Source organism: Ranitomeya imitator, chromosome 10 (genome assembly GCF_032444005.1).
Source record: "Ranitomeya imitator isolate aRanImi1 chromosome 10, aRanImi1.pri, whole genome shotgun sequence".
In the NCBI taxonomy this organism is placed as follows: domain Eukaryota; kingdom Metazoa; phylum Chordata; class Amphibia; order Anura; family Dendrobatidae; genus Ranitomeya; species Ranitomeya imitator.
The window spans coordinates 138,811,698-138,836,501 of record NC_091291.1 but is presented as its reverse complement, the minus strand read 5'-3'; the positions used below and the strand labels follow the sequence as shown (position 1 = coordinate 138,836,501).

Genomic DNA, 24,804 nt, shown 5'->3' with positions numbered 1-24,804 from the left:
CCAGAGAAAAGTGGGTCACCATATATTACCAGGCCAAACACTGTGCACAGCATCTATGAGAGCGCTCTGTTTATTCAAAGACACACACAGCATGATGCTGTCTCATTAAAGCAACTTATTGTTCCTCCTACTCTACCGTCATGTGCCGAATATAAGCGCGCAGACGACCGGCCATCATGGCTCTCTGAGCTTACACTATGGCATCTGTGTCAATGTATCTCTATACATGGCCAAAAGTATTGACACCCTAAAATTCCTCCAGTCAAATATGGTGGAGGTTCATCAAGATCTCTGTAGATGGACTTCTAGCCTTGAGATTGATATTGTTCAGTCCTCAGACAGTTCTCCTCTTTGTGTTCTCCATGCTTAGTGTGGCACATACCAACACACAATGCAAAGATTGTGCCACATATTTTATATATACAGTCGGGGAATTAAGTATTTGATCCATTGCTGATTTTTGAAGTTTGCCCACTAACAAGACATGAACAGTCTCTAATTGTAAGAGTAGGTTAATTTTAACATGGAGAGTATATCAAAAATAAAATCAAGAAAATCAAATTGTATATTTAAACTATCTGGATTAAAGGGATAATCCTTCAAAATTAGAAAGTTGCAAAAATTTTTTACAGTTGTCATATTTCTGATATGTTTTAAACATATCAAATCGCTGGGAATTGTTGAAAATGTGGCCTGGTCACTAAGGGGTTAATTTCACAGTTCGCTTTACACCAACATCTAGACATTTGTATCAGGCACATACTAGCACCGATCAGTAGAATATTCTAAGATTGCTTCTAAACTTTCCCCTTAATTTCAGATCTTGTTTAGTTTCTTCTCTCCTGAACAATATTCCATCCTTACACATGTAAAAATCATTCTAATTTAACCCCTTACGTCCACCGATACACCTTTTCACGGCGGCAGTTTAAGGGTACTTGTTCCTCAGCGTCGTTTTTTAACGGCGCTGAGAAATAAGGTTATAGCGCCCCCCAGCGTCGGAAATTCTCCAGGGACTCTGCTACCGGGGGTTAGAGAACATGATTGTAGTCGGGTTTTACCGACCCCAGTGTTCCGATCACTGTTGTTCACGGAATAACGCATCAACAACAAAAATAAAGTCTGATTTCCCATCTAATTTGCTAGAGCACATCTGAGGAGAGAGGAATGGGGTACCTGGACCCTGCTGCATCACCCAGTCCTGTCCCCCGGCGGCATCTTCCGAGAAGAAAATGGCCGGCGCATGTGTAGTGTGCCTGCCGGCAACAATTGGAATTTTTTCCTATTGGTTCATTTTGATCACTGTGACAGACCTTATCACAGTGATCAAAATAAAAAAAAAAAATAGTAAATCAAACCCCCCCCCTTTAACACCCCCTTAGTTAGGTAAAAATAATAAAATAAACAAATGTATTTATTTCCATTAGGGTTAGGGTTGAAGCTAGAGCTAGACTTAAGGTTGGGGCTAGGGTTAAGGTTGGGATTAGGGTTGATTAGGATTGGGATTAGGGGTGGTATTGGGGGGTTCTACTTTATAGGTACATCAGGGGTTTCCAAACACGATATGGTGCCACCATTGATTCCAGCTAATTTTGCGTTCATAAAGTCAAACGGTGCTCCCTCTCTTCTGAGCCCTGCCATGCGCCCAAACTGTGGCTTTCCCCCACATATGGGGTATCTGCGTACTCGAGAGAAATTGCACAACACATTTTGTGGTCCATTTTCTACTGATGCCCTTCCAAAGTAAATGTTTTTAGAAAAAAGTAAAATGTTCATTTTTTTTCCTTCCACATTGCTTTAGTTCTTGTGAAGCACCTGAAGGGTTACTGAACTTCTTGAATGGTGCCGTTTTTAGAATGGTGTCACTTTTTGGTATTTTCTGTTATATTGACACCCCAAACTCACTTCAAATGTGATGTGGTCCCTAAAAAAATAAATAATTTTGTAAATTTTGTTTGAAAAATGAGAAATTGTTGGTCAACTTTTAACCCTTAATAACGCTTTTTTTTTTTTTTTTTTAATTCGGTGATACGCTATGCTGTTTAGGATATCAGTGGGAGCGCTGGCATGCTGTTACTTGTCTTTGCCTTGTGTAATTAAAAATGGGAGTTCTGTAAAGGGGTCTGCTAAGAATGAAGTGTGTGATTGTTGGCGGTCCCAGAGTCCTGTGTCCCTTTGAATGGAGTGGTGGTCGGTGCTATCCCATTCACTGTCTGTGGGATTAATAGAGAAGGCAGAAGACTCATCATCGCCTTCCTACCTCAAACATCTATCCATTTACTTAGAATAAACTGCTTCACGAATGTCATTCCTTTCACCATCACCTAATTAGCCCCATTGTAACTGGTAAAATGTGACTTGTATCTCTTCTCTATCTGGGCTTGTAACCCACAATAAAGGCCAACCGGAAAGTATTTCTGCCTAGCGGGAGGGGGCTATTAGTGTCTGAATAGAGTTAAAAGGAGATAAGCAGCTGCAATTATCACGAATTTTCTATAATATTTTGAGTCTCCATTATGTAGTAATCTTTAATTCTGTGTTTTCCAACCTCTTCTCCACAGGACACCGCTGAAAAGCAAAGAGAAGAAGCTATGTATGTATAAATCAGTGGAATTTCCATACTAATTCTCCTAATAACTACACAAGTACATTGTCTGCCTAACACAAGACCCTTGTACAAATATCCTAATCACCGCACCATTTTCTGCTTCCATCGAGTGTCCGATGTAACAATACCAACATATCAGTATGATTTTTGGGTTTGTGTTTTCACGGTCTGTGCTTCACAGGTTATAGGACTATCACCAAGTCACCCTGGAATGGCCATTGTATCCTCTCGGGAGCAATACGTGACCCAATATGGGGACTGCTCCTCCAATTCTTGGTAGACATGGATATAGAAATGATCTGTACTGGTCACGTAAAATTCAGTTAAACTAAGAAGTCTCCTAGATATCCATGTAAGTAGGATCCAGGGTTCACCAGCCGCTGTTGCTCGTGTCTGGACTTACACGCTGTGATCTGACTGGTAATGAAACTGAGCATGTGAACTTTTTATTACCATTGGTCAAAATGAGAAATCTCCCCATTGTAGGAACTTAATCAGCAGATAGACTGACGTGTGCTGTTCAAGACAAGTATCAGGTGGTTGGCTGAGAAAAGTGTAAATTCTCCAACCCTTGATGGGAGGAAGCCTCCGCTATAATCTGTAGCGAGTAACCAGGATCCATGACAATGAATAGTAAGAATCTCCGAGCATCCACTCACACTGGCAGGCATCATGCCCTAGTGTGACCTGCGGTGTGCTCGCTCTGTGTTCCTATTTCAAGGCCACTGCCTGGAGCTGCCAGACAATGATTGGGCATGGCTTTGAAGTCAGAATAGAAGCCGAAAGCTAAACAAGCAGGATGGTTGAATTAAGGAGGGGGTTTAGCCTGGATGGGAGAAAAGGGTGGATGCGTATATATTTATAAAAAAAAGAAAATGACAGGACAAAAGAAAAGTGGTTCACAGTTGGGCATCAAAATGTAAAGACAAAAAGAAAACCAAACAGACCCAAAGCAGGACACAAAGCAGGGCTAATGTTTGCCTTCTGTGCAGGGAGGATGATGGATGTCTGGCCGAGGCCTGCAGGACCTGAGCATGTTACATCACAACTATCTGCAGATCCACCCGTAACCCCTGACACCAGCCAGACCAGAGGAAACGAGAGGTCTCCGGGAGCGGTTACCTACCCCACACTTGGGGTGCGGACTGTGCACCTGCTAAAAGGCTCAATTTGGTAGAATTTTTATCATTGCTTCTTTTTCATTCTTATTCAAAATATACTTTTTGGATCACATAATAATAAACTCAGGATATACTTAACTTTTGAGATAAAAAGGTGGATTTGAACAGTGAACTTAACATGTCAGAATTTTTCTGAAACTTTAAGTTTTGAGCAGTGGCGGTCCGGGAGCACCCTGTGCCGGCTGTGATCCGCTCTGCTGGTCTCTCCCCAGAGATGTGAACTACTGAGTGGCGTACAGACTACTATACTAGTTCACACTTGTCAGATTTGCAGGCTGGACATTTTTAAAACTTTGAACGATCAATATTTGTCCATATATTTTCTGAAAGGGTATGAAGTAGCTTTCCCTAATAGTCCTTGCCTGATTCCTCTCAGAATGCTGCCCCCTGTTGTGGGTCCTAGCAGCTGAATCCCTACACCTGAAAACGTCTGACATGTCAGAAATCTGAATCCACAGCTTCATGTTAAAGAGGTGATTAAAGATTCGACACACAGGCAGCGCCGTGACAGCCTACAGGTAGAGCGTGGTACTGCAATACTAGAATAATCTACACATTACCTGCAGACATGAGTGAACTGGGTTTTTAGTCTTGAATTGTCACTGCCCTGTTTTTTTTTTTCTTCTGGGAGCGCTTGATTCTGGTTCCGCGTGTGTTCCAGCGATCGCATTCCTGGAAGTGTCCTTATCATATGGAGAGGACTGCATGCATGGCAGCGTCCACGGCTGACAATTATAGGTATATGCACCTTCCATTACGGCAGTACCATTTGCTCCTGCTTTCTTTAAAAAGCCCTCCACGACATGCCTCTGGAAAAAGGTAAGGTCGAAACGCGCGTCGGGGTGAGGGGGAACCACTGGACTACCCACATTCCTCATCCTTTACAATTTCTGCTACAGCTCCTTAAACTCAGGTAATATATACCTCTACTTTATGTGTAATGGTGCATCTGGATGTACTTATTATGTAGGGCTGCAAGTGTGATACTAGGTATTTTGATGTATTGATATTTTGTGTCTTATATTTTTCAATAAATGTTAAACTTTAATTGAAAATTTTGCTTCTCCGTGTAGTCTGCTGTCTAATCACAACAAGACTTCTTGATGATCTGACATGTCAGAAATCTGAATCGCCGTGACAGCCTACAGGTACAGCGTGGTACTGCAATACTAGACTAACCTAGACATCACCTTCAGGCTATGTGCACACGTTGCAGATTTCTGTGCAGATTTTTCCTCTCAGCTTTTGAAAAATCTGCAGATAAAACGCCCTGCGTTTTACCTGTGGATTTCCAGTGTTTTTTTGTGCAGATTTCACCTGCGTTTTTACACCTGCGGATTCCTATTGAGGAGCAGAATCCGCACAAAGAATTGACATGCTGTGTATTTTCCGCACCATGGGCACTGCAGATTTGGTTCCCTATAAGTTTACATGGCACTGTAAACTGGATGGAAAACTGCTACGAATTCGCAATGTGTGCTTATACCCGAAGACTTGAGTGTCCTGTTTATTTTATTTATAGACAAAAACGCAGTGTTTTACAGTACCACTAAAGTAAATGAGATTTCTGAAATTTTATGCACTTGCTGCTTATTTTTTCATGCAGATTTGTACCTTCAAAGTATTTTCACCCATTCAAATGAATGGGGAAAAAGCAAGTCAAAACATGCTCTCAGAAATGTGAGTATTTCATGCAGCGTTTTTCCTGCCAATACCTTGGGGTTTGCAGTGGAAAAATCAGTTGCAAATACTAAACGTGTGCACATATCCTTACACATCTACCATGCCAACGACAGCTGCCTTGTGCCACGTCCACCCAAAAGTGGGGCAAATATGGGACCGACCCTTTGACCAGGTTTGTATTGGTTTTAGTTTCAACATCAGGCAGCAAGTTGTTATAAAAGAAAACTACAGTACACTGGTATGTATGCAGGACCAAAAGTCACTGTTCTTACCTTGTAAAAAGACGCCCCAAACCCTTTCACTGCCCCAGCCTTCACTTCATCCTAATTGAAGTAAATGAGAAGAAAAACAAAGGCTTTAGCTGTATATAAGAGACACTAGATGTTTTCCACAGTGTATGCAGTAACATGTGGTGAGCAGCAGCGCTACAGTGTCAGCTGCACACAAGACTCCTAATGTAACAGGTGTACGGTGTGTACACAGCGGAGGACGTCTGTGTGTAGGAAGCCTGTGCCACACAGACCTATAGGAGGAGGCCTGTGCCGCACAGATCTATAGGAGGAGGCCTGGGCCGCACAGATCTATAGGAAGAGGCCTGTGCCGCACAGATCTATAGGAGGAGGCCTGTGCCGCACAGATCTATAGGAAGAGGCCTGTGCCACACAGATCTATAAGAGGAGGCCTGTGCCGCACAGATCTATAGGAGGCGGCCTGTGCCGCACAGATCTATAGGAGGAGGCCTGTGCCGCACAGATCTATAGGAGGAGGCCTGTGCCGCACAGATCTATAGGAGGAGGCCTGGGCCGCACAGATCTATAGGAAGAGGCCTGTGCCGCACAGATCTATAGGAGGAGGCCTGTGCCGCACAGATCTATAGGAGGAGGCCTGTGCCGCACAGATCTATAGGAGGAGGCCTGTGCCGCACAGATCTATAGGAGGAGGCCTGTGCCGCACAGATCTATAGGAGGAGGCCTGTGCCGCACAGATCTATAGGAGGAGGCCTGTGCCGCACAGATCTATAGGAGGAGGCCTGTGCCGCACAGATCTATAGGAGGAGGCCTGGGCCGCACAGATCTATAGGAAGAGGCCTGCGCCACACAGATCTATAGGAGGCGGCCTGCGCCACACAGATCTATAAGAGGAGGCCTGTGCCGCACAGATCTATAGGAGGAGGCCTGTGCCAAGCAGCTGACGTTAAACGTGTGCACCTACTGTGGATAAAACGGGCACTTGATGGGAGGGTAAGGAAGAAGGGGTGCACAGGCTAAATGTATACAAATATTTAAATTTCTAAAAAGCCAGATTTTTTTTTATGTAATTGTACACATAGTCCTTGTGCCAAAATCCATTGGTACTATCTGCAACCTCACTGAATGGTGATGTCACTTGCACAGTTTCTAAAGTCTCTTTCTATTCATCCCCAGTCTTCTTCACACTCAGGAAGAGGCCACTGAATTATTTACCGCCATATGTTGCAGAGATCTGATAGGAAAACTTTAGCTCCAAGTAGAGGGGGATTCACTGCTAAATTTATAGCAGCAAGTTAGGTGTCAATTGTTGATAATTAACTAATCCAAACCCTCATCTTCCCAGAACGGATCTCTTGAATTATGTGATCTACAGTATCATTCTGTTTTAGCTGAGCAGATCCAAAGAAGAGAAATCTAACTCGGTGTTCAAAGTCACACTGTCCCCTGCTGCCAGGCAGGAACAGAAGGAAGAGGATTAAAAATTCTCTTTCTGCCGCCCTCTCTCCTCTTTCTTTTCGCTTATTTAGAGTTTTGAGAGCACGTTTCCATCCATAAACTGCCCCTCATGAGTGGGGGGGAAAGGTTTACACAGTCTCCTACTATCCCAGACACACAACGTCCATGTTACATGGCTCCTATGTAATTGGTTAGAACATCTGGGCAGTGATGAAACCTGACCTTTTTTCCCCTTTTAAAATGAGATTTTCCCAGTTTATAACTATAATGTGAACTAACTTTTTTTTTTTTGCCTTCCTCTGGATCAACATGTTAGGGCATGTTAGATTAGGCTATGGGTTGAACTAGTCTTCCTTCAACCTTAATAACCATGTTAATAACTATAACTGGTATAAACAGAGCCGCCTTATTATTTATTTATATGGCACCATTGATTCCATGGTGCTGTACATGAGAAGGGGTTACATACAAGTTACAGATATCACTTACAATAAACCAAACTAACAAGCTTGCCTTGCGCAGGCGTGTACTACGGAGGACAGAGAATGAACTTCAATCCAATATTGCAGCCAGCAGGTAAGGAAAGGGTGAATCAAAAACCCCAAACCCCACCTCCATGGCTGAAGATTGTTCCCTCCAAATTCAGGTGACAGAGTCTCTTTAAGGATGAACTGGAGGGGTGTGAGAGTGTTAGAAGGTAGGAGGATGTTGCAGTAGTCGAGGCAGGAGTTGAATATGGCATGCACGAGTATTTTGGTAGAGTGAGGGTTGAGGAAACGATGGATTCTGGAAATATTTTTGAGCTGGAGGTGGCGAGAGCTTGGATGTGCGGTTTGAAGGACAGGGCAGAGTCAAGGGTTACTCCGAGGCAGTGGATTTTGGGGACAGGGGAAAGTGTGATTTAATTTATTTTGATTGATAGATCAGGTAGGGAAGATAATTAGTTCAGATGTGTCCACATTGAGCTTGAGGAAGCGAGAGGAGGAGGATATGGCTGATAGAGACTCTGAGATTCTGGAGAGCAGAGCGGTGACGTCTGGGCCAGAGAGGTAGATCTGAGTGTCATCAGTATATAGGTGGTACTGGAAGCCATGGGACTTTGAGTAGTCCCAGGCCAAATGTATAGATTTAGAAGCGAAGGGGTCCTAGGACACAGCCTTGAGGGACACCAACAGAGAGATGGTGGGAGTTTGAAATGCTAAATGTGTGGTTAAGGTAGGAGGAGATCCAGGATAGGGCAAGGTCTTTGACATCAAAGGAGGAGGGGATCTGTAGTAGGAGACAGTGATCAACTGTGTCGAAGGCAGAGGACAGGTCTAGAAGGAGGAGTATAGAGAATTGTCTGTCAGCTTTGGCTGTAAAGGCCTCTTCACATTAAGCGACGCTGCAGCGATACCGACAACGATCCGGATCGCTGTTTGGTCGCTGGAGAGCTGTCACACAGACCGCTCTCCAGCGACCAACGATGCCGGTAACCAGGGTAAACATCGGGTAACTAAGCGCAGGGCCGCGCTTAGTAACCCGATGTTTACCCTGGTTACCATCCTAAAAGTAAAAAAAACAAACACTACATACTTACCTAACGCTGTCTGTCCCCGGCGCGCTGCTTCTCTGCACTCCTCCTGCACTGTCTGTGTGAGCACAGCGGCTGGAAAGCAGAGTGGTGACGTCACCGCTCTGCTTTCCGGCTGACCGACGCTCACAGCCAGTGCAGGAGGAGAGCAGAGCACAGCGCCGGGGACAGACAGCGGTAGGTAAGTATGTACTGTTTGTTTTTTTACTTTTAGGATGGTAACCAGGGTAAACATTGGGTTACTAAGCGCGGCCCTGCGCTTAGTTACCCGATGTTTACCCTGGTTACCAGTGAAGACATCGCTGGATCGGTGTCACACATGCCGATCCAGAGATGTCCGCGGGAGATCCAGCGATGAAATAAAGTTCTGGACTTTTTTCAGCGACCAACGATCTCCCAGCAGGGGCCTGATCGTTGGTCGCTGTCACACATAACGATTTCATTAACGATATCGTTGCTACGTCACAAAATGCAACAATATCGTTAACAATATCGTTATGTGTGAAGGTACCTTAAGTCGTTAGTAATTTTGGTCACGGCAGTCTCAGAGGAAAGGTGAGGATGGGAGGCAGATTATAGGTTGTCAGAGAGAATTAGATGCAAAGTGATAAGAACGTTCAGCGTGGACATGATGCTCAAGGAGTTTTGAAGTAAATGGGAGCAAAGATATGGGGCAATAGGTGGACATAGTGCATGAGTCAAGAGCTGGCTTTTTGAGGATAGGGGTGATTGTGGCATGTCTGAAAACAGAGGGGAAGGTACCAGAAGTTAGTGATAGGTTGAAGAGATGGGTTAGGGATTGGATAAGTGTAGTGTTGAGATTGGGGAGGGGGTGGGATGAAGTGTCATTTTGAAAGAAGATGAGCAAGCTCTCCTTCAGTGATGTTTGAGATGGAGGTTATGGGGCTAGGGCATTGGTGTGGCATACAAGGGGTTGTGTTGGTTTGTCCACAGAGACTTGCCTGGTTTTGACTATCTTATTTGTGAAGTGTGTAGCAAAGTCCTTGGCAGAGATGAAAGAGGTTGGATGGGGTTCAAAGTGTTGAACAACTGTTCGGGAGTGAAGGATAGGGAAGATACAAGGGATGTAAAGTAGGCCTGTTTAGCTGAGGTGAGAGGTGATTTAAATGTGAGTGTAGCTTGTTTGAATGAGGTGAAGTCGTCTTCTAAGTTTGTTATCTTCAAACACTGCTTTGCAATTTTAGCTGTTTGGTGATGCTTTTTAGTGACGCTTTTTAGTGATGTTATTGTGCCATGGTTGTCTATTGATTTGTCGCATTGTGCCATGCATGACCGAGTTGATGGCTGATGCAAGAGTGGCAATGTGTGTGTGGTGGAGTGAAGCGAAGCTGAGGATGGTGGTAGAATAGTCAGTATGAGGGTTGACATTTGTTTCTGCAGGGGTGCGCAAGTTGGTGGATATGGGTGACACGTGAGGAGGATAGTGATGAGAATATGAGTAGATGGTGGTCAAATAGAGGGAGAGGGGAGATTGTGAAGTTACATAGGGAGCAGAGATGGGTGAAGACCAGGTCTAATGTGTGTCTGTGTGTGTGGGTGGCTGGGGAAGACCACTGGGTAAGTTCAAAAGTGAGCGATGGGAGTTTGTAGACTGGTGGGTGTCTATGGGAATGTTGAAGTCAGCCCTGATTATAATGGGAATGTGAGCAGAAAGAAAGTGAAGAAGCCAGGTTGAAAATTTGTTAATAAAGGCAGTGGCAGTTTGTAGAAAGGATAAAGCCAACTTCTCCACCATGTCTGTTGTCAGAATGTGGAGTGTGAGTTGAGGCTGCCATAACATTGCTAACACCCTCCCCCACTTCGCTATGTTTTGGTGAGGGCCAGGAAGGTGAAATTCTGAGAGGTAAAGAGGTTGTGAATGACAAGGAGTTAATTGCAGATGGAGTGGGCATTCCAGCAAGGTTGGGTGTGGAGGGCTCAGATTTGAAGTGGGAGAGATTTGTGTCCTTGACATTTGCTTGGGAGCAATAGGAGGTTGAAATAATGGGAGGTTGGAGCTGTGAGGATCCTTGATTTGGAGATATGTCACCAGCAGTGAGGAGACTCAGAGGGAGAGTGTTTAGCTTTTTTTAGTAGTCGAGATTTGATGTTGAGGAGTGGGTCATGTGGAGAGGTGAGAGTAATGTCTGGTGTGAGTGTGCTGGTGTTTGCAGATTGGGAATGAGAGTCAGGAGTAATGAAGTGGAGTCTGATATAGTGTTTGTGTGCAAGGTGAGAGCTAAGGAGGAAAGAGATGATGGAAAGGTATTATATTTACTAGCAGTGTGTAGTGTTCCTTCTGTTCTTATTTCTGCTGCATCCTTTTAAAGACATCCTTATGGAGACAGACCACGGTCAAACAGACCTAGGCCGCTAAACTTATACCACACTAAGTGCACAGGAAATTGGCCACATGTGATCAGGAGGGAGGGCCAGCAGGGAGACAGATCACACACAGGAGGAAAGAATTACTAATCAGAAGGCAAAATGCTGAACAGAGAAGACAAATAAAGCCAATTGGAACCAACAAAACATTAAACAAAAAACATACCAGTGATGAAATGGCAGCCTTATCTATAAAAGACTAAACAAATATATCGATCATCTCGGCATCAACACTTCAATTACACATTTTAATCAACTTGCCATGTGGGTAGGCTCTCACTGTCAACCCTTCACACTTGGGACACTCCTACACTAGGACACAGGAGCTACTCTCCCATTGAACACAAAAATGGAGGCCCTTCTGGTATCTAACACGGCCAATTATGTCAGTTTCTATCTTGGGAGTTAAAAAGGGTTGCAGAGCAAAAAACCAGCTTGGCCTCATCTCCAAAAAGACAGACACTCACTCACTGGCATACATATAACACAACAGACAGAAATGGTTTAGTCACCATGACACAATAGTTAGACAAGTAAAGATATCCCTGGATAAAGACATCAGCCAGAAGATCTGAAGAAAGGCCCCGATCGCTCACACGCTGCAGGATTACATCAGAGTAATAAAAGCAGAATGTAGCTTTCTACAGGTTGTAAGTGTAGATGCGGACCAGGAGGAGGAGTGCGGTACAGGACACATGGCAGATGCTCACTATATATTACAAACCACATTTTCTCGTCCCATCAGAGGTGCACACATTGGTTTTGCCAAATGTGATCTTCCCCTCATGTTTTTCAGTGATGCAAGTAGAACAACGCCAATTTACTGAGAATGCGTAATCCTAAAATCAGATTGGGGGATTTTATGAGGCAATATGACCTTGCTTATGTCTCCATTAAAGCTATAGAAACCTGTTCTTGTATGCTGTGTTCCCAGTACATATTTAGACAGATAACACTAATTGCACTTGACATGTCCTCTTAAGGATGGACTCCCTCCTCCCCGACTCCTCAGCCCCCTCCATACAGAGCGCCAATGACTGAGATCTGCATTCCCTGACAATACACCACCAGCACAAAGCGTTACCAGTGACCGGAGAAACTGGCACCAGCAACCCGTCCTATAACCGCACATCACCACCATGTCTCAGACAAACAGGACTCGTCTCATTATCCCTCATCCTTACATTATTGGGCCTTAAAGGGCAAAATAAATGTTCCCAGTTTAGAAAGCAGATCACTTCCTTTCAATATTCGTAGAACTTTGACATGTGCCTATCTAACACAAGTACTACATTTGCCATCATGCCTAGCCAGAAACATTGGAACTTACAGTTTCAGAAGCACTCTACAGTTTGATAGAACTACAGCTCCCAGCACGCCCTGAGAGCCACCAGTTGGAGAGGACTACTATGGAACGAGCAGGTCTTAGACCAGTACACAGCATCACTGCAGTAGTTACAAAGAGATGGGAGAAAAGATAACCATATCAAAGTAGTCATATCATCATCTGTCAAAATCAAACTTCTTGTCTGTATCCATACAACATGTTAAACTCTAGTGGTTGTGTAGGCCCAAGCCGAAAAGAAAAAAACACCACGTTAGACTGTCTGCAGACTTCATTCATGTCACCATTAGAAAGCGTCCCCTGTCAAAGACACAGAGCCACTAACTCTCAGCCTTTCTTCCCTGCTACCCCTTCTTTTTATTTTTTTTTCTAGCCAAGCAACTGTGCATTTATTAATTCATGAGGCACTAATTAGTTCTTTGTTTAATTTTGTGTTAAACAGACTGACCGGAATGATAACGACTTGCAGCGCTGCGTTGCGGTCCCAAACCGCCCCTCTTTTCTGACAACAAGGGAGCGCAGTGCGACTGCCGTGATGAACCCAAATTCCCTCTTCAGTTGCACTTCATTAAGTCAAAATGTGACAAGAAGCTTAGAGAGCAACTTTCAGATCCGATCGCACATAACAATTGGGGAGTGAAGTTCTCCGAGAGGATGCTGGGGAGGCAGCAAATGTTCTGCCTGTCTCCTAACCCCTCCAATGCCACAAGAAAAAGTATTAAAGAGACAGCAAAGCAGATTTAGCCAAGCTTGCGCTGCTGCTGCGCACAGTAAGTCTAGCACACAAACTTCCACATGCTGAAAGGCGACTTAGTACAGTCATCCACGGTGTGACTGCTGGAAGCGTCAGAGTGAAATGATCGTACACGGCCGTACACGAGGTTCCCGTTAGAAAACATATTTACAATCTTGATAATTAATTTTAAAGACGTTAAACAGTCTTTATCCATTTGATCTTCAGTGAGAGACAGCACGGTAGTGGTGCGAAGACACAGAGATGCCCCGCAGGAATTATTGCTATTTTGAAGCCATATTGATGTATAGACGCGCTCCTGGGACATCTGACTTCAGAGTTACGCGACAGCTAAAGTTGCTTGGAGGCAAAAGACACAAAGCCTTGTGAATATCTGAGCGAGGGCCACAGAGTTTCTCTGCTCGAGTCTCTTCCAGTTTAGGCTACTTTCACACTAGCATCGTTTGGGATACGTCGCAATGCGTCGTTTTGGGGAAAAAACGCATCCTGCAAAGTTGTCTGCAGGATGCATTTTTCCACCATAGACTAACATTAGTGACGCATTGCCACACATCGCAACTGTTGTGCGACGGTTGTGGCAGACCGTCCGAACAAAAAAAACCGTTGCTTGCAACGTTATTTTGAGTGTCGTGTCCGCCATTTCCAACCGCACGTACGCGGCCGGAACTCCGCCCCCACCTCCCCGCAACTCACAATGGGGCAGCGGATGCGCTGGAAAAATGCATCCGCTGCCTCCCGTTGTGCAGCGCTTCCACAGTATGCGTCGGTACGTCAGCCCGACGCACTGCGACAGGCCGAGTACGACGCTAGTGTGAAAGTAGCCTTAGCTAGATATCCTCACAAACTTTCACAAGTAGAGAAGAATCTGGGACATGGTGAGATAAGGATCCATCACTTCACATGAAACTGTGGACATCCTGCAAACAATTAAGCACATTTACACCTTTTATCTATTACATGTAAAAAAAAAACAAAAAACTACTGAATGGCAACGCTTTGTGGATTTACAGATTCAAGCACTCGTTTTATGGGTTACAAGTTTAACTATTCTGAGAAGTTACATCATTCAATGCAATCTTGTGTCATGCAGTAAAAAAAGTTGGAACTTCAAACACATGGGAGACTACAGGCGATGTATATTACAACGAACCAGACCGAAAGCCACTACTGAGCCAGAGAAGAAAACCCCCCCGTCATTGAAACTCCTGTAGAGCTGGAGGACCATAATGGAGTCTTCACATTGGCTGCATGTTACAGAACTATAGGACATTACTATGGATTACTGATGGCAAAGCATTCTCATTATGTTACTAGATAATCTGTCCTGCTGGTTTCATACCATTCTATAAACTATAGGTTGGATTAAATTTGTGTGGTTTATCTCTGGTAACTGGAAAGCTGTTAATGTGATAAAAACCTGCACCTCTGCAGTTCGATGCTTAACCCCTTAATGACCAACGATAAAGTATTTTGACTGACCTGAGATATAAGGGAATATCCTCCCCATACAGGTGACAGTCCAGCGGCTGTCGGCTGTCCACTATAGCTGACAACTTGCTGCATCAGCCACAATCAGTATTGGCACCGTCCATATCTGTTTAACCCCTTAGATGCTGTTATCAATAGTGACTACATCATATAATTGGTTAACAGCGTGGGGGCTTCCTCTTTAACCCCATCAGCACCCAGATATCATGATTGCGTGGTACTGATAGTGATGAGCGAATATACTCGTTACTCGAGATTTCCTGAGCATGCTCGGGGGTCCTCCAAGTATTTTTTAGTGCTCGGAGATTTAGTTGCTCTTGCCGCAGCTGAATGATTTACATCTGATAGCCAGCATAAGTACATGTGGGGATTCCCTAGCAACCAGGCAACCCCCACATGTACTTATGCTGGCTATCAGATGTAAATCATTCAGCTGCGGCAAGAACAACTAAATCTCCGAGCACTAAAAAATACTCGGAGGACCCCCGAGCGTGCTCGGGAAATCTTGAGTAATAAGTATGTTCGCTCATCACTAGTACTGATGTTTCCATTGGCTAATCACAACCAAATGGCGGCCTTGGAGTCTGCCGTCTACATTGGCCTGTTTAGAAGATAGCAACATTTAGGTGGTAAAAATAAAATTTTTCCATTCCTGTCATGTCACTTTGCATTAATTCCAGAAAATCACATGAAGGGTAAATAAACTACCTGACAGCAGTTTTCGATATGTCAGGGGGCACTGTGTTGAAAATGGTATCACTTTTGGGAGATTTCTAATATACTCGGATAGGACCCCCAAAGTCACTTCAAACATGGATAGGTCCCTAAAAAAATTGTTTTGACAATTTCCTGGAAAAATTTTTAAAGTTACTGATGGCATTTTAAACAACAAAATAAAAGAACATTTTAAAAATGGTGCTGATGTAAAGCAGGCATGTGGGAATGTTATTTATTAATATTTTTGTGTGGTATGACTATCTGGATTAAAGGGACATTCATTCATTTAAAGTTTGAAACTTGCTAAACTTTTAAAATTTATCAAATTTCTAATTTTTGTTTTTAAATAAACAAAAAACATATCAGCCTAAATTTACCATTATCATCAGTTATAATGTGCCATGAAAAAAACACATTCACAAAATCATTGGGAATTGTTGAAGCGTTCCAGAATTATTGCCACAAAGTGACACTGATCACATTTCAAAAATTTGGCCCCGACACTAAGGGGTTAATGTGTGGAGCACATGTTTACAAATGAGAACATACAGACCAGTGATTGATTCCAACTCCACGACCAAAGACTGAACACAGCCAACAAGTATCGGAGATAAATTGGATGTTTCTATTTAATAACGACAATCATTTATTCTGTCCTCTGCCGCTTGTCTAAACAGCCCCATTCCCTCCTATCAAATATGATCTATAAAACCTGCATCCTCCTTCCATCTATCACAGGCCCAGCTTCTAATGTTTTTCGTGTTGGATAATGAACCAGTTGTGTACAAAAAAGTGCCCACATTTCCCCGCTGCTGGAGCAATGGATACAGGTTCTGCAGTCCTAGAGAAGGACAAAGCCAGCAACCTTTACACTATCACTAATCATCGTTCTAGAGCACGTGTCAAACTCTGGCCTAATCTATTCTGCAGAGTGAGTATATATGGCCCACGACGTCGGGCAGGTCCCCACCGAGTATATTGGATCTGGAACGCCGGGCGGATCTCCCAGACAGCACCACACTATCAACTATATCAGCATCCTACATGCCAAAACCGTCTAAAGTAGTGATGGAGGAGGGAGCATCCGCTGACGCGCCCGCTCCCATCATTCTCCCTTTGCGTCTGAGGTCTCAGCGCAGTGGACACTATAATATAATTACAACGCCCGCTATACCGAGATGTGGAGAGGATGGGAGACACTGTGAACAGACTGTAGCAATGGGGATACGGGCAGAGGTAATCAGTTATTTTAGGGTTTTTTTTAATGTGGGGTTTATTATACTGTATGGAGCCCTATATGAAGCCATTATACTTTTTGGAGCACTACGTGGGGCTCACTGTACTGTATGGATCACTATCTGAGGCTCATTGTATGGAGCATTATGTGGGACATTATACTGTATGTAGCACCATGACATTGGGGTCATTATACTGGATGGAGCACTATGTGGGGCCTATTATACTGTATGGTGCACTGAGTGCGGCCATTATACTGTATGGAGGACTATGTAGAGTCATGATACTGTAAGGAGCACTTTTTGTGCCCATTATACTGTGAGGAGCACTTCTGTGGCCACTATACAGTATGGAGGACTATGTGGGGCTCTTTATACTGTAAGGAGCACATTTTGTTTGTGGCCATTATCCTTTAAAGGGAACCTGTCACCTGAATTTGGCGGGACCGGTTTTGGGCCATATTGGCGGAGTTTTCGGGTGTTTGATTCACCCTTTCCTTACCTGCTGGCTGCATGCTGGCCACAATATTGGATTGAAGTTCATTCTCTGTCCTCCGTAGTACACGCCTGCAGAAGGCAATCTTGCCATATGGCCTAAAACCGGTCCTGCCAAATTCAGATGACAGGTTCCCTTTAAGGAACAGTTTTAATGGCCAATATACTGTATGGAGGGCTGTGTGGGAATTACAGTTGAAGAATCATACTTAATGGGGGTCACCATGCCGTGTGTGGAGGAATTCACTGTGGGGTATCATACCGTGTTTGGGGGCACTTTTCTGTGCACATACTTAATTTGTATTTTTCTAGATTTTTTTTTTTATCCTTTGTTATTACCGTGCATATTTAAATTAGGCCATTGAGCCATATGCTTTTTTACATATTATATTATTCCAATATTTTATTATAACATCTATTAATTAACATGAACTTTGTTTGTGGGACAACCCCGTTGTTAGATCTTTGCAGGTGCCATTTATTCCAACTCTATTTTATCATCATCTATTAGGAGATAGAGATTGGGAGAGGCTCGAGCACTAGGAGTCCCGCGGTTTCTGTGAACGAGAGCCCCAGTTATCATGTGTGAATAGTGCGCATGAGTGACCACTGCAAAATGTTATAGGACTGAGAAGTAAATGGCGGCGGCATCACACATTCAAGTACAACAACGCATTCACACAGGCTGGACACCCCAGTCTTTGGGATCAATAATTGGACCTTTAGTGATCATTTGTGACATAAAATGTACGATTTTAGTGGTCTAAGCCATTTAAAGGGATGTTAATTTTAATCAATAGATCTTGGAATAATAATAAATTCCTCAATTGGATGCGTTTAAATAAAATATCCCTGTGCTGAGATAATCGTATAAATGTGCCCCTGATAGCCGTGTGTGAACGTGCAGGAACATGGTCTGATCATACCACAGCTCCTGGGCAGGGGAGGACGCAGGAGAGGATACAGACATTACTGCACGGGATCGCTAATGATTCTTTCCATGAAGTAAATCATTGTCTAAAAACAGGCAGGGAAATGTTTTATCTCCCAAAAAGAATAAGCTGCAATACTGTTCTGTAATGTCGGTGTCCTCACTTTTGAGTCCTCCCCTGCTCAGGAGATGTGGTATGATCAGACCATGTTCCTGCACGGTCAGACACGGCCATTACACAGTACAGCAGGGGCACATGTATAAGATTACGGTGGCGCAGTGGTTAGCACTGCAGCCTTGCAGCGCTGGGGTCCTGGGTTCTAATCCCACCCAGGACAACATCTGCAAAGAGTTTGTATGTTCTCTCCGTGTTTGCGTGGGTTTCCTCCGGGCACTCCGGTTTCCTCCCACATTCCAAAGACATACTGATAGGGATTCTAGATTGTGAGCCCCATCGGGGACAGTGATGATAATGTGTGCAAACTGTAAAGCGCTGCGGAATATGTTAGCGCTATATAAAAATAAAGATTATTTATTATTATCTCAGCACAGGAACATGTTTTTAAAAAAAACACATCCAATTGTGGAAATTATTATTATTCTTACACCTATTGATTAAAATTAACTTTTGTTTGTGGGAAAACCCTTTGAGTAATTCTACAGAAGAACTATTACATGCCTTCTCATATTAAAGCTGAAATTATCTGGTAGATTATAGTTTCCTCATATTTTACATGAACCTTTTAAACTATATCCAATTTATGTAATACTCAGGATTTTTTTTTTCAGTTTTGCATCGGGAAAACTTGCTTTAAAACACACGACCCCAAATCTCACACGCACAAAAAAAAAAAAAGTCAAGGAAAAATTGTCCTCAGTCTTCGCTCACCTACTGGAAGAGCTAAGCAATCCCACATCACATTTTGGCAGCGGCTGGCTTGCTTTAGCTAATTTGCTGTCAGACTGCCTAAGCAAACCAATTAAAACTAATCATTAATTATAAAAAGGAGAAAGAGTGCGAGGGGAGAAGAGAAAGGAAAAGTGGGGAAACGTGATAAGTGAGAGGTGGGTCTAGCAGGTAGATGGGCGACGCGGTGACACACAAGTGATTGCTCATTCTTCACCAGGACCGCCATGCTAACCAGCAGCTATGGTGTTAAAATACTCCCCTCTAAATGACCTTTGAGGAATGCTAACCAAATTAAAAGCACTTAGCATATTTAAGCTAGATCTGCCTTAGAAAATTCAATTACCATTGTATGGTGTGATCTGTTTCTCTTCTAGGTAAACCTGTAAAATCTCCAGTGCTACCCACGGCCCCTGTATGTAGGGTGTGAACTACGGCTTCTGATTTTGGAAGGCCTCTACTGTACACACAGAAAACAGGATGACGTGAAGATCTATTTTTCATTCATTTTATCAAACTCCGGTGTTTTTTCTTTTTCCCTACAGTACATAAATACTAATGAGATCACTGGTAGCATCACACAGTACACCCCTCTGGTGTATATTGTGCATGCTGCAAAGGGGGACAGACAAAAAAGGTGCAGCTGTCATAGCATTCACCATCGCCCCCAAAATGCGCCCCCTTCTCCAGCCCGACTCCAGAATCCCTGAATTGGAGAAAAAAAAAAAAAAAGCACACACCAATCTTAGTTTCTTTTGGAAAGTGCAAGACCCCCAAGAGCCTAATGAATCGCTGGGGAAACGGACAACATGGAGTGGTGTCATGGAAACCATAGCCTTCCTCGAAAAATATCCATATTCCTTCTCTGCCTTTCAGGAGCTGTCAAGAGACTGTGTGATTGTCACACGACCCACAACCCAGCCGTGACAAAGCCAATTTAATGCCTCATACTTGATTGATTAAAAAACTTTTTAGTAAAACCATGTTAAAAGACAAAAAGAAGAAAAGAAAAAAAACAAGAGAAAAATTCCCCCCAAAGAATAGAAAGTGACAGAGGGTGGTGAGGGTCTAGGGCAAAGGCCTAACAGCAATGTTCCCTAGGCAATAGGTCCTGGGGTGACTGTCATCAGCGCATTACACACCAGAAGCCGTGAAAAGGAAAACGGTCAAATTGAACACAATGGTGATTAAGATAATGATGAAGTAGGTAACAGGGGAGAAATGAAGGTGACAAGTTAGAACTCAACATCTTTTCTTCTTCCAGGAAACAAAACCACTCCAAGCGGTGGCTCTCTCTGCTGGAGCGCTGGAAAACGGTGTTGTTCTTCTAAAGGGGAACACGCGGGGGAAGCTTGATGCTGCTCGCTCAGGGTAAAAAGGGGCACACAGGGGCTGTGAGAAGATGATTGTATAGTGACAGGACGCAGCAAGGAACGTGCCGAAGAGCTGAAAACATGGGTCTTGTAACTTGAATGTCCAAGTGTAAAATTTACTTGCAAAGCTTTCAAAAACTTCTTTTGTTTTGCAGGGAAAATAGCAAGTGCATTGAATGCAGCCTGTGACTTGAGGCTTCAGCAGAAGTGGTCGGTATGTTTCCTTAAAATGCTTAATAACCATCAAAGAGGCAACAAGCAAAGCCAGCAACTTTCATAGTATGCATTAAAAAAGCAGCACAACTCTTAACTGCATCTTATATGTCCCTGCACGATTGTGGTTCCATTGAATGATAACTTGTGGGGCCATTTCCCTATGTAGCACACAAGGAAGCTTGTGGGTATTCGTGAAAAGCGAGTGCTACAATCAAAGAATCCAGATATTGTGATAATCCTGTAAAGAAGTATATGATTAAAGACCAAAACCAGTACACTGAGGAGCCAGCAAATTCCTGGAAAGACGGCGTCGTGTCTTATTCTGTAGCGGGATTTTCTGCAGTTTTATCTAATTTCTCTAGTTAATACTTCAGAATTTTCCATATTTCTATATAAATTTTACCCAAGACTGCATCAGATTTCTACACGATTCCTAAAGTTAGATATAGAGAACCGAATTAAACAAATTAGTCAAAAATATTAGACTTTTGGAAATGAAGAAAATGATCTATCAATGCTTGTGAGTGACAAAAGTATGTGAACCTTTTTAGGTCACAATCATCAGATTGAGACAAGTCCTAAAATTAGAAAAATACAATCAAAACAAGTAAAAAAAACATTAAAGTGAATGACCAAGTCAATTTCCTGATCATAATCCTATAGAAATGTTGTCTAAAGACCTGAAGGGAGCAGTTGATGGCACAAAAACCACCAACATAACGGAGTTTAAGCTGTTTTGAACTGAGGAATGAGCTAAAATTCCCTTAAGTCAATGTGCAGCACTAATCCCACGGCACATCACCCCAACTCTGGAACTCTCTACCCCAACATATCAGACTCTCGCCTACCAAGGAAATCTTAAAAAAGCCTGAAGACCCACCTCTTCCAACAAGCCTACAACCTGCAGTAACCACCGATCGACTAAGGCACTGGACGACCAGCTCTACCCTCACCTACTGTATCCTCACCCATCCCTTGTAGATTCATTGTGCAGGATGGTTTGTGGATTAAGTCCGCGCTGCTACAATGAGGGTATGTGCACACGCTGCGGATTCCATTGCGGAATATTCCGCAGCAGATTTGATTAAATCCGCAGTGCAAAAAGTACTGCGGATTTATCGTTTTTTTGTGCGGTTTCCACTGCGGTTTTAGACACCTGCAATTTTTTAATATGGAGCAGGTGCCAGACCGCTGCGGATTCCGCACAAAGAATTGACATGCTGCAGAAAATAAACCACAGTGTTTCCACGCGTTTTTTTCCGCAGCATGTGCACAGCGGTTTTTGGTTTCCATAGGTTAACATTGTGCTGTACACCGCATGGAAAACTGCTGCGGATCCGCAGCGTCAAAACCACTGCGGATTCGCAGCAAAAACCGCAACGTGTACACATAGCCTAATACAGATTCAAATGTAATGAAAAGCTCTGGTGGTGTATTCAACGCGTTTCAAAGTCTATCTGACCTCTTCATCAGGAAAATACCACACGGACATACAGAACTATTGGCGTTACACTATTTAAATACATTCAAATTTCAAAAACAGGCGCGAAAAGGACCTCCGGACATGTACTAAAAAATAGAAAAGATTACAGATTCATTCTGTGATACTATTCACAGTAGTGATCAGTAAAGGCATGGAGGACGTAGTCAGATACATTGTTTACATTGAATCGTTAGTGGATGATTGATGAAATTACATCAAGTCCTTAACAATAAACGTCCAGCTGGTCCACGCTCTACCCTGAAGAGACATTCTAAAACATCACTTCATAGTAAAATAGCTGCATGAAATTATGCTGGAGCACTGTCAGGTACAGCCAGACTCCCCCATAGATAATTATGCTGGAGCACTGTCAGGTACAGCCAGACTCCCCATAGATAATTATGCTGGAGCACTGTCAGATACAGCCAGACTCCCCATAGATAATTATGCTGGAGCACTGTCAGATACAGCCAGACTCCCCATAGATACAGTTATATGAAAAAGTTTGGGCACCCCTATTAATCTCAAGCTTAATGTTTTCTAAAAATTGTTTTTTTGGCAACAGCTATTTCAGTTTCATATATCTAATAACTGTTGGACACAGTAATGTTTCTGCTTTGAAATTAGGTTTATTGTACTAACAGAAAATGTGCACTCTGGATTCAAACAAAATTTGACAGGTGCATAAGTATGGGCACCCTTATTTTCTTGTTCTAAATACTCCTACCTACTTTTTACTGACTTACTAAAACACTTTTTTTGGTTTTCTAACCTCATTGAGCTTTGAGCTTCATAGCCAGGTGTATGCAATCATGAGACAAGCTACTTAAAGTGGCCACTTGCAAGTTGTTCTCCTGTTTGAATCTCCTCTGAAGAGTGGCATCATGAGCTCCTTAAAACAACTGAAATGATCTGAAAACAAAGATTATTCAACATAGTTGTTCAGGGGAAGGATACAAAAAGCTGTCTCAGAGATTTAACCTGTCAAATTCCAGTGTGAGGAACATAGTAAGGAAATGGAAGAACACAGGTACAGTTCTTGTTGAGGCCAGAAGTGGCAGGCCAAGAAAAACATCAGAAAGGCAGAGAAGAAGAATGGTGAGATCAGTCAAGGACAATCCTCAGACCACCTCCAGAGAGCTGCAGCATCAACTTGCTGCAGATGGTGTCACTGTGCATCGGTCAACTATACGACGCACTTTGCACAAGGAGAAGCTGTATAGGAGAGTGATGCGAAAGAAGCCGTTTCTGCAAGCACGCCACAAACAGAGTCGGCTGAGGTATGCAAAAGCACATTTGGAGAAGCCAATTTCTTTTTGGAAGAAGGTCCTGTGGACTGATGAAACCAAGATTGAGTTGTTTGGTCATACACAAAGGCGTTATGCATGATGGCCAAAAAACACAGCATTCCAAGAAAAACACTTGCTACCCAAAGGAAAATTTGGTGGAGGTTCCATCATGCTTTGGGGCTGTGTGGCCAATGCCGGCACCGGAAATCTTGTTAAAGTTGAGGGACGCATTGATTCCTCTCAGTATCAGCAGATACTTGACAATAATGTTCATGAATCAGTGACAAAGTTGAAGTTACGCAGGGGATGGATCTTTCAGCAAGACAATGATCCAAAACACAGCTCCAAATCTACTCAGGCATTCATGCAGAGGAACAATTACACTGTTCTGGAATGACCATCCCAGTCCCCAGACCTGAATATCATTGAACATCTGTGGGATCATTTGAAGAGGGCTGTCCATGCTCGGCGACCATCAAACTTAACTGAACTGGAATTGTTTTGTAAAGAGGAATGGTCAAAAATACCTTCATCCAGGATACAGGAACTCATTAAAAGCTACAGGAAGCGACTAGAGGCTGTTATTTTTGCAAAAGGAGGATCTACTAAATATTATTGTCACTTTTCTGGTGGGGTGCCCATACTTATGCACCTGTCAAATTTTGTTTGAATGCAGATTGCAAATTTTCTGTTAGTACAATAAACCTCATTTCAAGGCAGAAACATTACTGTGTCCAACAGTTATTAGATATATGAAAATGAAATAGCTGTTGCCAAAAAGACAATTTTTAGAAAACATTAAGCTTAAGATTAATAGGGGTGCCCAAACTTTTTCATATAACTGTAATTATGCTAGAGCATTGTCAGATACAGCCAGACTCCCCCATAGATAATTATGCTGGAGCATTGTCAGATACAGCCAGACTCCCCATAGATAATTATGCTGGAGCATTGTCACATACAGCCAGACTCCCCATAGATAATTATGCTGGAGCATTGTCAGATACAGCCAGACTACCCATAGATAATTATGCTGGAGCATTGTCAGATACAGCCAGACTTCCCAAAGGTTTACTACCGTCTCTGCGTTCCCTTTCACACTGTGTACACAGCACTTCATCCCCTTGTCCCAGTAGTTACCAGACTCCTAAGTGTAGTAAGGAAGGGAGCAGTAGCTGCTGGTCCTTAATAATTGTTAAGGACAGGGCAACAAAACTTATAATATATTTTAGTGGTCCCTGACTATAAAACCAAAACAAATGTGAAAAACAAAAATTTCCTTTACTGTTTCTACTAATATAGCCTGCTATCGGCAACATAACATTTCAAAAGAGTATTGGACTAATTTGTTATTTTTCTAGATATGATTCAAGAACGAGAAAAAGATTTATAGATCCTGAAACCGTATGAGCAGAAAAAAAACGGGTAAATGAAT

The 24,804-nt window shown here is 43.1% G+C and overlaps 1 protein-coding gene across 3 annotated transcripts in view; it reads right to left on the bottom strand.

Annotated features, from left to right (window-relative positions):
• The window catches only part of CASZ1 (castor zinc finger 1), a 245,546-nt gene that overhangs the window by 71,307 nt on the left and 149,435 nt on the right, over positions 1-24,804 (bottom strand). The window contains exon 4 of one of the 3 annotated variants that reach the window (XM_069742843.1): positions 5,745-5,795. The exons of the other annotated variants lie outside the window; for them this stretch is intronic. The gene's annotated coding sequence lies outside the window, so the exon portion shown is untranslated. The remainder of the gene's footprint in view (positions 1-5,744; positions 5,796-24,804) is intronic. 3 annotated transcript variants of the gene reach the window in all.